This window comes from Electrophorus electricus, chromosome 11, assembly GCF_041902795.1.
Source record: "Electrophorus electricus isolate QZ-2024a chromosome 11, ASM4190279v1, whole genome shotgun sequence".
NCBI classification, from domain to species: Eukaryota; Metazoa; Chordata; class Actinopteri; order Gymnotiformes; family Gymnotidae; genus Electrophorus; species Electrophorus electricus.
Window position 1 is genome coordinate 6,801,335 of NC_137507.1, and position 18,702 is coordinate 6,820,036.

Sequence of the window (18,702 nt, forward strand, 5' to 3'; positions counted from 1 at the left end):
TTCTATCCTGGATGTCCTCATCTCTGCCTCCAGTTCACAGCTCGCTCTCCAACGGCGAAAGAGACTAATCAGCTCAGAAACATCCTGATAGCTTTCAGTGCATCATATTCTTGTGTTCTGGATCAGAATCCTGGTTCCTCCTAAGATGAAATTAGTTTTGGATGTTGTGTTGGTTTCTGTAACACTTGGAATTTTACATGAATGGATCATTAGCATAAAGCAAAATACAGTTTGTGATGAAGTCTGGAATTCTTGGCTTTTGGTGCTTTTTGTTATTTACACACACACACACACACACACACACACACACACACACACACACACACACACACACACACACATACACAGTCTATTTGGCAAAAAAGTATATGGTCACGCCCCCGAATTATTAAGTTCAGTTGTTTCAGCTATAACAACTGAACTAACAGGTGTAAAAATCAAGTACATAGCAATCTAATCTAATGTAATATAATCTAATGTAATATAATCTAATGTAATCTAATCTAATGTAATTTCCTTAGGAAAAAAAAAACTGTAGAATGGGTTGTACTGAAGGGCTCAGTGACATTAAACACTATCATAGTTTGTCACTTTATGAAATTTCATGTGCCCCAGTCAACTGTAAAAACTATTATTGAGAAATGGAAGCATCTAGGACTTACATTAGCACAGTAGCTAATTAGTAGACCACAAAAAAATGCTTAGCATGGAAGAGTCGTCCTCTGTTGCTCTCCAGAGCTCAACGCTGCTGCTGGAAGCTGCTTCAGTGCAGGGACTGTATGGAGGAAGATTTCTGAAACAAGGCTGCACACAAGCCTAAGATCACCACACACAATGCCAAGTGCAGGCTGGAGTAGCGTAAAGCGCGCTGCCACTGGAGTCTGGCGCCGTGGCAACATCTTCTCTAGAGTGATGAACCACATGTCACTATCTGGCAGTCTCATGGGCGAATGTGAGTTAGACGGCTGTCAGGAGAACACTACCTACTAGAACACACAGCACCAAGAGTCAAGTTTGGCGGTGGAGTGGAAATGGCCTGGGGCTGTTTTTTAGGGTTTGGGCTCGGCTCATGGCAGTGAGGGAGAACGTTAATGCTTTAAACAGAATGACATTTTAGTCAAATTATATGCTTCTAACTTTGTGGCAACAGTTTGGGGAAGGTCCTTTACTGTCCCTGTACACAACACCAGAGGAGAGGTACCTCACCAGGGCCGGACCTCACAAATGCTGTTTTGGCTCAGTGGGTGCAAATTTCCGCAGACACACATCATGATCTGATGGCGAGCATTCCCAGACACATGGAGGCGGCTATAGCCACAAGTAGAGGGCTTCAGTTATCAAATCAAATCAAATCAAATCAAAATTTGTTTCTATAGCGCTTTTTACAACAGATGCTGTCATAAAGCAGATTTACAAATGTCTGAGTCCAAGCCCCCAATGAGCAAGACAAGGGCGACAGTGGTGAGGAAAATCTCCCTAGAGCATGAGGAAGAAACCTTGAGAGGAACCAGGACTCAAAGGGGGGCCCATTCTCCTCCGGTTTCTGTCTGAAACACCACACTGTCTCCTCTGTCTGATTCCTGTCCATCTCGTCACTATCTCTCTCTCTCTCTCTCTCTCTCTCTCTCTCTCCATATTTTGGTAGCAGGAGGGGCTTCTCCCAACTACGAAGAACAAGAACTCCCCAGACCTGCCCATAACTCCCTAGATCTTCCCAGAACTCCCCAGACCTGCCCATAACTCCCTAGATCTTCCCAGAACTCCCAGACCTGCCCATAACTCTCTAGATCTTCCCAGAACTGCCCATCCTGCCATCTCACAATCACCTCTGTTGCAATCGCTATTGCTAATTAAAACGCTAATTAAATCTTGCCTAATATGTTAAGTCAGTGGGAATTATTGCTGTCCTAATCGTTGGTAAATTTAATAAATGCAGCCCTTCTTCATTCTGCTCTAACAGTCCCCAAAGATGCCCCCTAATGGATGGGGGATGAGACCAACGGCAACGGATACAATGAGATCTGTGCTGCACGTTCAGGGTTCTGAGTGTTTGAGCCACGGGGGCACTGTGAGAGGCTCACGGAGTAGTTTCCTGCTGAATCCCCGCATTCCTTTCTCTTACAGCCTGGATCACATGGGAACTGGAGCATTCATCAAAGTTGGAATATGAAATATGAAATGTACCTTCATAATGAGGAAAGAAGCTGTTTCTCTTACATCAGGAAAACTGAGCATCATTTTAATCCAGTGACAGGCACATAAGTATTTGTAGAAGTGTGCATAGGATAATCCATATGAAAGATTTCAATAGTTTTCATTACCTTTCTGCACCAGACATCAAATATATCATGATTTATACTGAGTGGAAAGATTATGTTGCATATTACTCGAGCAGGGAATTATGAGACTATTACTGGACCAATCAATAAGATTTCACTCCTACCGAAAGCTTTTTCTGGTTCCTGACACACTATTGTATCTGAGAGATTGATGTTGTCCTTCCCGGGATCTGTTGGACCAACTCTCCACTCACAGTGTCCTCTTCCCCTCCTCCCAGCTGGCATACCGTTTCCAGGCCTTGTGAGGAGATTTCTAGTCTTGACTCAGACAGCATTAAGATCTTCTCTTGGCCAGATTAGTGGTTGGAAACGTGGTTATGGCTTTGATATTATTATTCCCATTCCTGGGGTTCTTGGGGACCTATCTTCCCCTGTGGATGTACTTGAGAGTTGCTGTCTTTCTCCTTTCTGCCTCATGGTTCCTGTGGAATTTATAACTCCCCAGGTATAGGTAGCTGTACCTGTTATATGGCCTTCTTGTAGTTCAATTCCATCTGTCCTGATCACTTTTTTCCTCTTTTTATTTTTTCCAAACAACCACAATCTCTTGCCTGAAGAACATTTCCTCGCTGTTTATCCTTGTCAGGTCGATCAGCTTTCATCTCGTCCAAGTACAGGAAGAGGCTGATGGTGGTTCAGCTGCTGATTCTGGATCTGTACCCACTCGTACTGCTCACCTGGCTGAGAAGATCCAGGCCGCTGCAGAACAACTGTGAGGACAGTACCTCTCATGATGTAGACCACAATTTATCGTCACCCATGTGATTGTCTTCCGGTTGGCTAATTATTGACATTTGGCATTTAAATATCCAGGTGTGAGTTGTATGAAAAGCAGGCAAAAAACAGGAAAATCCATACATTGTTTACACAATTAAACAAAAAACAATAAACTAAACACAATGCAAAACAAAGGATAAAAAATTGTTTACTACTTCAAAGACATTAAAGACACTGCATCTGCGGCAATGATTCAAGTTGGTCATGGTTCTTTGATGTTCGTGCTGTGAAAGGCAAAGTGTTCTAGTTAAAAGAAAACACCAGTGTTTGAACAGAATGAGACAGAACGCCTGCAGTTGTTTGGTAATTTCAGTGAATTTCTGGACATGAAATTATCTGTTTTGAGCAGTTGAATGTAGGATTAGGGTTAGGGTTAGAATTAGGGTTAGGGTTAGGCTTAGGGTTAGGGTTAGGGTCATGGTTAGGGTTAGGATTAGGGTTATGGTCAGGGTTAGGATTAGGGTTAGGTTTAGGATGAGGATTAGGGTTAGGGTTAGGGTACACACAGGGCAGGGTGATGTGGAGGGGGTCCTCTACAAGTGAGAGGAACTGATTAGAGAGAAGAAGGCAGACAATTACCAAGTATAGCAAATCCAGATAGATGTCTGACCCTCTGACCCTACACCAGTATATCCTAGAGACATGTGTTCACAAGGACTCCACCCTCCTCCACCCACACCACTAACCCCGCATGGTCCACCCACTCCCCTAACCCTACAGGCTCCACCCACTCCCCTAACCCTGCATGCTCCACTCATCCCATTAACCCTGCATGCTACACCCACTTCACCAACCCAGCATGCTCCACCCACTCCATTAACCCCAAATGTTCCACCTACTTCACTAACCCCTCAGGCTCCACCCACTCAACTAACCCTGCATGCTCCACCCACACCCCTAACCCTGCAGGCTCCGCCCACTCCCCTAACCCTGCAGGCTCCGCCCACTCCCCTACACTTACTATTTTTCATATGCACATTTCCAGACAGCAGTCCCCCTCCTCTAAAATGCCATAACACATTTCATTAAACTATGCACACACTTTTAAAAATCATCATAAATTGTTAACACAGAGAAACACTGACTTTAAAGCCATAAACCTTCTCCTCAGAAGGGAAATATTCACATCAAAATGACAGATGTGGTTATTATGTATATATCTACAACAAACAAACCAGAAATTGAGAAAACATTTTCCACAGTATTTATGCGGTTATCTTTGCCATATTCATAAACCTAAGACAATGAACAGAAAGTAGTTATTTGACAAATTATTCATTGATGTATTTATTTACTTGTAATAGGATCATGCTCTGAATATGAAGGCAGTTACAGGCCTTGCGATAGTACGATAACGTGAATGTGATGTAAAAACAATCTTGTATTACACAACACAAAATAACTCAACAACACAAGTTCAAATTAATTTTTTTTTTCTCTCAGTTGTTTTTCCCAACATCATAACACACATGCAGGAAAGTTTAAATCTCTCAAAACTTTAGCAGAAAGCATCAAAATACACAGCCAGCCTGTCACTGTCACTGAACGGAGGAGACTCTCTGATCAGTGTTTGAATGCTGCCACTAAGTGCTTGCGTCAGACCTGAACAGACCTGGTATGTTGTGCTGATGACCAGACAAAAGAATGACTGACTACCCCTCGTTTATTCTAACAGTATTCTAATACACAAAAATTATATTAAATAAATAAATAAAATAAATCAAAGCATAGTGTGCACTGAAAACCAAACAATGCCTTGTTTATTGAAAAACAGAAATGTTTCCATAGTTACAGTGATGTAAGAAGCGTTCATTGAAAGGCTGGTGCGTAAGGCCTTGCATATAGTTTCGGAGACATGCACACACTGCATGTAGTTATGGAGACATGCACACACTGCATGTAGTTACGGAGACATATACACACTGCATATAGTTACGGAGACATGCACACACTGTATGTAGTTATGGAGACATGCACACACTACATGTAGTTACGGAGACATATACACACTGCTTGTAGTTATTGAGACATGCAGACACTGCATTAGTTATGGAGACATACAGACACTGCGTGTAGTTATGGAGACATACACACACTACATGTAGTTATGGAGACACACAATACATGTAGTTATGGAGACATGCACACACTGCATGTAGTTACGGAGACATATACACTGCAAGTAGTTATGGAAACATACACACACTGCGTGTAGTTATGGAGACATGCACACACTGCATGTAGTTACGGAGACATATACACACTGCGTGTAGTTACGGAGACATGCACACACTACATGTAGTTACGGAGACATATACACACTGCATTTAGTTATGGAGACATACACACACTGCATGTAGTTATGGAGACATGCACACACTGCATGTAGTTACGGAGACATATACAATGCAAGTAGTTATGGAAACATACACACACTGCGTGTAGTTATGGAGACATGCACACACTGCATGTAGTTACGGAGACATATACACACTGCGTGTAGTTACGGAGACATGCACACACTACATGTAGTTACGGAGACATATACACACTGCATTTAGTTATGGAGACATACACACACTGCATGTAGTTATGGAGACACACAATACATGTAGTTACGGAGACAGGCACACACTACATGTAGTTACGGAGACATGCACACACTACATGTAGTTACAGAGGCATGCAGACACTGCATGTAGTTACAGAGACATACACACACTGCATATAGTTACGGAGACATGCACACACTGTATGTAGTTATGGAGACATGCAGAGACTGCATGTAGTTATGGAGACATACACACTGCGTGTAGTTATGGAGACATGCACACACTGCATGTAGTTACGGAGACATATACACACTGCGTGTAGTTATGGAGACATATACACACTGCATTAGTTATGGAGACATATACACACTGCATGTAGTTACGGAGACATGCACACACTGTATGTAGTTATGGAGACATGCACACACTGCATGTAGTTACGGAGACATATACACTGCAAGTAGTTATGGAGACATACACACACTGCGTGTAGTTATGGAGACATACACACACTGCATGTAGTTATGGAGACACACACAATACATGTAGTTACGGAGACATGCACACACTACATGTAGTTACGGAGACATGCACACACTGCATGTAGTTACGGAGACATACACACACTGCATATAGCTACGGAGACATACACACACTGCATGTAGTTACAGAGACATGCACACACTGTATGTTGTTATGGAGACATGCACACACTGCATGTAGTTACGGAGACATATACACTGCAAGTAGTTATGGAGACATACACACACTGCATGTAGTTACGGAGACATATACACACTGCGTGTAGTTATGGAGACACCCACAATACATGTAGTTACGGAGACATGCACACACTACATGTAGTTACGGAGACATATACACACTGCTTGTAGTTATGGAGACATGCAGACACTGCATGTAGTTATGGAGACATGCAGACACTGCATGTAGTTATGGAGACATACACACACTGCATTAGTTAAGGAGACATACAGACACTGCGTGTAGTTATGGAGACATACACACACTACATGTAGTTATGGAGACACACAATACATGTAGTTATGGAGATATGCACACACTACATGTAGTTACCGAGACATGCACACACTGCATGTAGTTACGGAGACATATACACTGCAAGTAGTTATGGAGACATACACACACTGCGTGTAGTTATGGAGACATACACACACTGCATGTAGTTATGGAGACACACACAATACATGTAGTTACGGAGACATGCACACACTACATGTAGTTACGGAGACATATACACACTGCATATAGTTACGGAGACATGCACACACTGCATGTAGTTACGGAGACATACACACACTGCATATAGCTACGGAGACATACACACACTGCATGTAGTTACGGAGACATGCACACACTGTATGTTGTTATGGAGACATGCACACACTGCATGTAGTTACGGAGACATATACACTGCAAGTAGTTATGGAGACATACACACACTGCATGTAGTTACGGAGACATATACACACTGCGTGTAGTTATGGAGACACCCACAATACATGTAGTTACGGAGACATGCACACACTACATGTAGTTATGGAGACATATACACACTGCTTGTAGTTATGGAGACATGCAGACACTGCATGTAGTTATGGAGACATGCAGACACTGCATGTAGTTATGGAGACATACACACACTGCATTAGTTAAGGAGACATACAGACACTGCGTGTAGTTATGGAGACATACACACACTACATGTAGTTATGGAGACACACAATACATGTAGTTATGGAGATATGCACACACTACATGTAGTTACCGAGACATGCACACACTGCATGTAGTTACGGAGACATATACACTGCAAGTAGTTATGGAAACATACACACACTGCGTGTAGTTACGGAGACATGCACACACTGCATGTAGTTACGGAGACATATACACACTGCGTGTAGTTATGGAGACATACACACACTGCATGTAGTTACGGAGACATATACACACTGCGTGTAGTTATGGAGACACCCACAATACATGTAGTTACGGAGACATGCACACACTACATGTAGTTACGGAGACATATACACACTGCTTGTAGTTATGGAGACATGCAGACACTGCATGTAGTTATGGAGACATGCAGACACTGCATGTAGTTATGGAGACATACACACTGCATTAGTTATGGAGACATACAGACACTGCGTGTAGTTATGGAGACATACACACACTACATGTAGTTATGGAGACACACAACACATGTAGTTATGGAGATATGCACACACTACATGTAGTTACCGAGACATGCACACACTGCATGTAGTTACGGAGACATATACACTGCAAGTAGTTATGGAAACATACACACACTGCGTGTAGTTACGGAGACATGCACACACTGCATGTAGTTACGGAGACATATACACACTGCGTGTAGTTATGGAGACATATACACACTGCATTAGTTATGGAGACATACACACACTGCGTGTAGTTATGGAGACATGCACACACTACATGTAGTTACGGAGACATATACACACTGCATTTAGTTATGGAGACATACACACACTGCATGTAGTTATGGAGACACACAATACATGTAGTTACGGAGACAGGCACACACTACATGTAGTTACGGAGACATGCACACACTACATGTAGTTACAGAGGCATGCAGACACTGCATGTAGTTACAGAGACATACACACACTGCATGTAGTTATGGAGACATGCACACACTGCATGTAGTTATGGAGACATGCACACACTACATGTAGTTACAGAGACATACACACGCTGCATGTAGTTACGGAGACATATACACACTGCATGTAGTTATGGAGACATATACACACTGCATTAGTTATGGAGACATACACACACTGCGTGTAGTTATGGAGACATACACACACTGCATGTAGTTATGGAGACACACACAATACATGTAGTTACGGAGACATGCACACACTACATGTAGTTACAGAGACATATACATACTGCTTGTAGTTATGGAGACATGCAGACACTGCATGTAGTTATGGAGACATGCAGACACTGCATGTAGCTATGGAGACATACACACACTGCATTAGTTATGGAGACATACACACACTGCATGTAGTTATGAAGACACACAATACATGTAGTTATGGAGACATGCACACACTACATGTAGTTACCGAGACATGCACACACTGCATGTAGTTACCGAGACATGCACACACTGCATGTAGTTCCGGAGACATATACACTGCAAGTAGTTATGGAGACATACACACACTGCGTGTAGTTATGGAGACATGCACACACTACATGTAGTTACGGAGACATATACACACTGCTTGTAGTTATGGAGACGTGCAGACACTGCATGTAGTTATGGAGACATGCAGACACTGCATGTAGTTACCGAGACATGCACACACTGCATGTAGTTACGGAGACATATACACTGCAAGTAGTTATGGAGACATACACACACTACATGTAGTTACAGAGACATACACACACTGCATGTAGTTATGGAGACATGCACACACTACATGTAGTTACGGAGACATGCACACACTGCATGTAGTTACGGAGACATATACACACTGCGTGCAGTTATGGAGACATATACACACTGCATGTAGTTATGGAGACATGCACACTGCATGTAGTTATGGAGACATGCACACACTACATGTAGTTACAGAGACATACACACACTGCATCAGTTATGGAGACATGCAGACACTGCATGTAGTTATGGAGACATACACACACTACATGTAGTTATGGAGACACACAATACATGTAGTTATGGAGATATGCACACACTACATGTAGTTACCGAGACATGCACACACTGCATGTAGTTACGGAGACATATACACACTGCGTGTAGTTATGGAGACATATACACACTGCATTAGTTATGGAGACATACACACACTGCGTGTAGTTACGGAGACATATACACACTGCGTGTAGTTATGGAGACATATACACACTGCATTAGTTATGGAGACATACACACACTGCGTGTAGTTATGGAGACATGCACACACTACATGTAGTTACGGAGACATATACACACTGCATTTAGTTATGGAGACATACACACACTGCATGTAGTTATGGAGACACACAATACATGTAGTTACGGAGACAGGCACACACTACATGTAGTTACGGAGACATGCACACACTACATGTAGTTACAGAGGCATGCAGACACTGCATGTAGTTACAGAGACATACACACACTGCATGTAGTTATGGAGACATGCACACACTGCATGTAGTTATGGAGACATGCACACACTACATGTAGTTACAGAGACATACACACGCTGCATGTAGTTACGGAGACATATACACACTGCATGTAGTTATGGAGACATATACACACTGCATTAGTTATGGAGACATACACACACTGCGTGTAGTTATGGAGACATACACACACTGCATGTAGTTATGGAGACACACACAATACATGTAGTTACGGAGACATGCACACACTACATGTAGTTACAGAGACATATACATACTGCTTGTAGTTATGGAGACATGCAGACACTGCATGTAGTTATGGAGACATGCAGACACTGCATGTAGCTATGGAGACATACACACACTGCATTAGTTATGGAGACATACACACACTGCATGTAGTTATGAAGACACACAATACATGTAGTTATGGAGACATGCACACACTACATGTAGTTACCGAGACATGCACACACTGCATGTAGTTACCGAGACATGCACACACTGCATGTAGTTCCGGAGACATATACACTGCAAGTAGTTATGGAGACATACACACACTGCGTGTAGTTATGGAGACATGCACACACTACATGTAGTTACGGAGACATATACACACTGCTTGTAGTTATGGAGACGTGCAGACACTGCATGTAGTTATGGAGACATGCAGACACTGCATGTAGTTACCGAGACATGCACACACTGCATGTAGTTACGGAGACATATACACTGCAAGTAGTTATGGAGACATACACACACTACATGTAGTTACAGAGACATACACACACTGCATGTAGTTATGGAGACATGCACACACTACATGTAGTTACGGAGACATGCACACACTGCATGTAGTTACGGAGACATATACACACTGCGTGCAGTTATGGAGACATATACACACTGCATGTAGTTATGGAGACATGCACACTGCATGTAGTTATGGAGACATGCACACACTACATGTAGTTACAGAGACATACACACACTGCATCAGTTATGGAGACATATACACACTGCATGTAGTTATGGAGACATACACACACTACATGTAGTTATGGAGACACACAATACATGTAGTTATGGAGATATGCACACACTACATGTAGTTACCGAGACATGCACACACTGCATGTAGTTACGGAGACATATACACACTGCGTGTAGTTATGGAGACATATACACACTGCATTAGTTATGGAGACATACACACACTGCGTGTAGTTACGGAGACATGCACACACTACATGTAGTTACGGAGACATGCACACACTGCATGTAGTTACGGAGACATATACACACTGCGTGCAGTTATGGAGACATATACACACTGCATGTAGTTATGGAGACATGCACACTGCATGTAGTTATGGAGACATGTACACACTACATGTAGTTACAGAGACATACACACACTACATGTAGTTACAGAGACATGCACACGCTGCATGTAGTTATGGAGACATGCACACACTACATGTAGTTACGGAGACATGCACACACTGCATGTAGTTACGGAGACATATACACACTGCGTGCAGTTATGGAGACATATACACACTGCATGTAGTTATGGAGACATGCACACTGCATGTAGTTATGGAGACATGCACACACTACATGTAGTTACAGAGACATACACACGCTGCATGTAGTTATGGAGACATGCACACACTGCATGTAGTTATGGAGACATGCACACTGCATGTAGTTATGGAGATGGCATCCTTGCTCCTCAAACCTCCTCTGCTGGTAGGAATCTCCATCTAATGGGTGGATGTCAGTGACCAGAGGGAGTATTCTCTAGCGGGCAGTAAATCCTTGATGGGATTTGGGTGGAGAAGTCTGTTTGTCTGTGTGTGTGTGTGTGTGTGTGTGTGTGTGTCGGTGTGTGTGTGTGTGTGTGTGTGTGTGTGTGTGTGTGTGTGTGTGTGTATGTGTTTGTGTGTGCTCATCATACACATTATTCCAGCATGCTATGATTTGCACACATTTATACACATTTTGTAAATCCTTAATACTGCAAGAAAAAACACGACTCTCATGAAACTCTCCAAATTAATTATTCACATCAACACACGTATCAGATGACTGTCTCCAACAAGCCAGGGTTTCCACGTCACACCATTAAACTGGGAAGAGATTATCAGATGACTTTCTCCAGCAAGCCAGGGTTTCCACACAACACCACTGAACTGGGAACAGATTTGTCATATTGTAGTCTTTAATGCATCTACAGACACAACAAAAGAGACAATGAACAGTGATCAGGTAATTACAGGATGGATAATTTTTGTAAACATATATTGCACACAGTTTGAATCTATTACACTGTGCGTAATTATTACTGGGGTCTGCAGGCTTACGGGCGACTGTACGTCTGATGGCGACTATACTGCAGTCGAAGACTAAAAACTGTGTGTACACATATATGCCTATTCAACCACTCTGAAGTGCTACAGTCCTTAACAGTGGAGTAAACAAAGAGAAAACCATCTGACAGCTTTGTCATCCTGAACAGTCCTGCAGTGAGCAGGGCCTTTCTGCACCCAGCATCCAAACACATGACAGGATACATTACTGTACCTGAAGTACAAATGATAAGGATCACAGACATAGATCTGGAAAGAGAGGAAAATATGCTAAAATTTAAAATAATGGTAAATGTGTTGGAAAAATAGTAACAGTATAACACATGATAAAAATTCCATTTATTAATTGAAAATGCATTCAAAAGAGTATTTAATGAAATTTTCATTTGCAAACTCTTGGATTCTAGATGTTAAATTATACAGCAGCAGGTGGAGTGCACACACTGGCACTTCCTCCCATATTCCAACCATAACACCTCCCTCCTTCCATACTCCAACCATAACATCTCTCTCCCATACTCCAACCATAACACCTCCCTCCTCCCATACTCCAACCATAACACCTCCCTCCTCCCATACTCCAACCATAACACCTCCCTCCCATAATCCAACCATAACACCTCCCTCCTCCCATACTCCAACCATAACACCTCCCTCCCATACTCCAACCATAACACCTCCCTCCTCCCATACTCCAACCATAACACCTCCCTCCCATACTCCAACCATAACACCTCCCTCCTCCCATACTCCAACCATAACATCTCTCCCATACTCCAACCATAACACCTCCCTCCTCCCATACTCCAACCATAACATCTCTCTCCCATACTCCAACCATAACACCTCCCTCCTCCCATACTCCAACCATAACACCTCCCTCCCATACTCCAACCATAACACCTCCCTCCTCCCATACTCCAACCATAACACCTCCCTCCCATACTCCAACCATAACACCTCCCTCCTCCCATACTCCAACCATAACACCTCCCTCCTCCCATACTCCAACCATAACACCTCCCTCCCATACTCCAACCATAACACCTCCCTCCTCCCATACTCCAACCATAACACCTCCCTCCCATACTCCAACCATAACACCTCCCTCCTCCCATACTCCAACCATAACACCTCCCTCCCATACTCCAACCATAACACCTCCCTCCTCCCATACTCCAACCATAACATCTCTCCCATACTCCAACCATAACACCTCCCTCCTCCCATACTCCAACCATAACATCTCTCTCCCATACTCCAACCATAACACCTCCCTCCTCCCATACTCCAACCATAAAACCTCCCTCCCATACTCCAACCATAACACCTCCCTCCATATTCTCCCCTCTTGCAATGTGTGCTATTACTGTAAATTACTGTTCACAGTAATGTGTGATTGTATTTAAAGTTTACTGATCCATGCAAGTTGGCCATAAATTATAATATATCTATAAATACTTGATTCTTTCTCAAACATATCTGTCTGTCTTGGACTCAGGAATGTCATTTTGACTGTATTGGTCTGATGTCCTCATGGTGACACAGAACAAGAGAGAGAAGCACTTTGGTGTTTGGTGTTCAGACATCGGCTGAGCTCTGACACTAATTCCCAAACTCATGTATTTCTGTTGAAATCTTGCCAAAATATGGCTTTAGACTTTGTTGTGAACATGATGATTAGATGCTGAGAATTGATTGCAGTACTGTGAAAATGTGTGATAGGAGTTTGTAATGAAAGTGGGGTCTGGTAAAATGTGTTTAGAGTTGGGCACCATTGACATAGGCAGAAGGAACCTGAACTTCAGTGACTGAAAATCCCACACCAGTGTTCAGTATCAAAGTGTGTGAGTAAAAAAAGGTTAGAGCTGTTAATGCAATCACAAGTGCCTTAAGTGTTTCACAAAATGTGTGTGAATTTAGCAGTTTGTGACACTGCTGGTTGTCAACATGTTCACACTCACGGGTTCATACTCACCTGTCATCACATGTACTGTGTTATAAAGGCAGTGTGTACTGTGTTATAAAGAGGGTGTGCACTGTGTTATAAAGGGAGTATGTATTGTGTTATAAAGGCAGTGTGTACTGTGTTATAAAGGCAGTGTGTACTGTGTTATAAAGGAAGTGTGCACTGTTATAGAGGCAGTGTGTACTGTTATAAAGGCAGTGTGTACTGTGTTATAAAGGCAGTGTGTACTGTCTTATAAAGGAAGTGTGCACTGTTATAAAGGCAGTGTGTACTGTGTTATAAAGGCAGTGTGTACTGTGTTATAAAGAGGGTGTGCACTGTGTTATAAAGGGAGTGTGTACTGTGTTATAAAGGCAGTGTGTACTGTGTTATAAAGGCAGTGTGTACTGTTATAAAGGAAGTGTGTACTGTGTTATAAAGGCAGTGTGTACTGTGTTATAAAGGAAGTGTGCACTGTTATAGAGGCAGTGTGTACTGTTATAAAGGCAGTGTGTACTGTGTTATAAAGGCAGTGTGTACTGTCTTATAAAGGAAGCGTGCACTGTTATAAAGGCAGTGTGTACTGTGTTATAAAGGCAGTGTGCCCTGTGTTATAAAGGCAGTGTGTACTGTGTTATAAAGGAAGTGTGCACTGTTATAAAGGCAGTGTGTACTGTGTTATAAAGGCAGTGTGTACTGTCTTATAAAGGAAGTGTGTACTGTGTTATAAAGGCAGTGTGTACTGTGTTATAAAGGCAGTGTGTACTGTCTTATAAAGGAAGTGTGCACTGTGTTATAAAGGCAGTGTGCCCTGTGTTATAAAGGCAGTGTGTACTGTGTTATAAAGGAAGTGTGCACTGTGTTATAAAGGCAGTGTGTACTGTGTTATAAGGGGAGTGTGTACTGTCTTATAAAGGGAGTGTGTACTGTTATAAAGGCAGTGTGTACTGTTATAAGGGGAGTGTGTACTGTCTTATAAAGGGAGTGTGTACTGTGTTATAAAGGCAGTGTGTACTGTTATAAGGGGAGTGTGTACTGTCTTATAAAGGGAGTGTGTACTGTGTTATAAAGGCAGTGTGTACTGTTATAAGGGGAGTGTGTACTGTCTTATAAAGGGAGTGTGTACTGTGTTATAAAGGCAGTGTGTACTGTGTTATAAGGGGAGTGTGTACTGTCTTATAAAGGGAGTGTGTACTGTCTTATAAAGGGAGTGTGTACTGTGTTATAAAGAGGGTGTGCACTGTGTTCTAAAGGGAGTATGTACTGTGTTATAAAGAGGGTGTGCACTGTGTTATAAAGGGAGTATGTACTGTGTTATAAAGAGGGTGTGCACTGTGTTATAAAGGGAGTATGTACTGTGTTCTAAAGGAAGTGTGTACCGTGTGTGGAGAAGTGCTCCTGTGTGTGTGTGTGTGTGTGTGTGTGTGTGTGTGTGTGTGTGTGTGTGTGTGTGTGTGTGTGTGTGTGTGTGTGTGTGTGAGAGAGTGAGAGAGAGAGAGAGAGAGAGAGAGAGAGAGTGAGAAAGAGAGAGAGAGAGAGTCAGAGAGAGAAAGAGAGAGAGAAGGGAACACATGCATATGTAAATCTCACAGTACCTGTGAGCGTCCATGCCCAAGTGTACGTCCACAGTCTTTCACACTCCTTTACACTCCTCTTATTCACTCCTCTTATTCACCCCCCTTATTCACTCCTCTTATTCACCCCCCTTATTCAGCCCTTCTCCTCCTCCAGGGCTGTGTGTGTCTCTGGGAATAAGAATATTTAATAGGAGCTGCCGTGTGCACTCATGTGCAGCCCTGCTTTTATGAGCTGATATTTCTCTTCATTTTTCTCTCCCTGTGCAAACTTCCTTCTTTTGGATGCTTCTGCACTTCCCTCCTCTCTGGGTTTTCATTAGAGAAACAGATGTCGGTTGAAACTCTTTCACCTTGGGCTGTGTGTGAGAAGCGTGATTTCTGTGTGCTCGAGAGCCAGAACCAGGGCTGTATGTAACGTGTGTAAATGTGAGCTCCTTTGGCCAAAGGGAGAGCATAGCTGTGACCCTGTGACCCTGTAACCCTGCGACCCTGTGACCGCTAAATGAGAAACTGCATGGTTTTGACTGCCAGCTCAGCATCAGAGCTGAACATACATTCGCATAGTTGTGCAGGACCTTAAGGCAGGCCTGCGTTACACACCATTAAAGACACAGAGCATGTAACACCTCTGTAAGTGTGGCACAGTGGTTAGCCACTCCACACACACACACTTCCTCTCCTCACGCTCGGCTGGGACTCAGATCCAGAGTTCGATTACAGCTTGCCTACACATTGAGCCCACCGCCAAGCTGCTTGTCAAATTGTCAACAACAAACAGCAAAAAGACAGTCTGAAAGCGTGGTTGTGCACGGCTTCTGCAGAAACATACACAGCTCAGTGACACAGGCCATGCCAATCACTCATTTCACTGAAATCCTTTCACAACATGGACTATTTTAACAACATGTATTCACACAATACCCTTCAGTTCCAACACAGCAAAAAACTAGTAATAGTATAATTTTCTTTTACTGTGAATATTTACTGAATATAAATGAGAAAGGTAACCACTGAAAAGAAAAAAAAAATATTAATACAGACTTTAGAATTCAACCCTTGCTCCTATGTATACCTCTTATGTGTAATAAATGGTATAGTGTGTGTGTGTGTGTGTGTGTGTGTGTGTGTGTGTGTGTGTGTGTGTGTGTGTGTGTGTGTGTGTGTGTGTGTTCAACAGGTATCAGGGAGGAAGGACTAATGAGGCTTTAAATCAGGCTGCTGATGACTCTAAACACCCAATACTGAGCTCTCTTCTCTTCCTCCCTATCCCCCCCTCCCTCTCTCTCTCTCTCTCTCTCTCTCTCTCTCTCACACACACACACACACACACACATTCTGTTTCTATATTTTTGTGTTTTAGATTGCGTATGGGAGGTTCTTTTGAACCTGTGCCTTATTCTCAGTAGTGGCGCGCGTACACCTGTGTCTCAGTCCCACCTGTCACACACACCTCACTTATTCTTTCCTCACTAGGTAGACAGTGTTCACTGAGTCTGTACTCTCTCTCTCTCTCTCTCTCTCTCTCTCTCTCTCTCTCTCTCTCTCTCTCTCTCTCTCTCTCTCTCTCTCTCTCTCTCTCTCTCTCTCTCTCTCTCTCTCTCTCTCTCTCTCTCTCTCTCTCTAGCCTGCAGGAAGTAGGAGCAGGTTGTAGTCCACACTGCAGTATTGTGAAATGTTCTACCTCCACTTAATTGTTTTTCTCCCTTGAGATATTCAGGGGGTTGACTCATTCTCCTCACATACATTAGGGCTGCACGCAGGTGTCACTGAGCCACACTGCCACCTGCTGGCCAAATCAACATGTCTTCCATGGCAACAAAAGCCACAGTATTTTCTGATTTTTGATTGCTTTCATCTCAGCTGGTAGATTGGCAGTTATGAGTGGGTCTCTTTGGTTTGTTTGTGTTTTGTACTTTAGAAGGGCATAGCTGAGGCAGATGTAGAGTTCACGCCGCCTGTGAAGGTCGGTATACTGCAGGCGGAGGCAAGCACACGGAGCACAACACGTCTGAAGTCTCAGCAGCGTGTGTGCCCATGTATCACCGGAGAATGAAAGTGAGCATTTGTGTTCCTCACCACCCCTTGCTCTAGGGGGCACCCTCTGGTATATTTGTTCATATAAATCTAATATTCCCAATGAAGCCGTGTGCTTTTCTTCCAGGTGGTGCTCTGCATTCTACAGCGTAGAAGAGGGTTCAGTATTCACACTGCCCTACACTGGATATGCAGATATGCAATAAATTATACTGTGTACATTTACAGTGGTCTACAGCTGGACCAGGATGTGGGCAAAGTCAGACAGGATGCTGGGATTCACAGCACCTGCAGCTCGGGGGTTATGACCCTGCATCTCAAAGCGTCGCATTGTTCGCATAAACTGGTGCCTTAATGAGTTGTTGTAAAGACAGGAGAGGAGAGAGCTCAACTCCTCCTGACTACACTTCCTGTAGAGCTCTCTCTCTATCTATTGATGTCTCATCTATCTATCTATCTATCTATCTATCTATCTATCTATCTATCTATCTATCTATCTATCTATCTATCTATCTATCTATCTCTGTCTATCTGTATCTGGTTGTCTTTCCTTCCTCGCTGTGGCATCACTCCACAGTCAATCTACACACTCACATGAGCTCCTCTGAAATAGCACACACAGCGCGCACACACACACACATGCTGGCATCATGAAGGCTCAGCCTCCCTGTTGTTTTCGATGAAGGAATATTTCCTGAGGAGAGATTTATGTTTCTTAGAGATTCCCAACATGCTCAGATGTCACCTACCATTTCTAAACTATTTCTCTGAAGCAGTCGTTTTTCCTTTAGACATTAATAAATGTTTTTTTCTGTTTGAGATGTCTAATGCAGACATATTAATTAT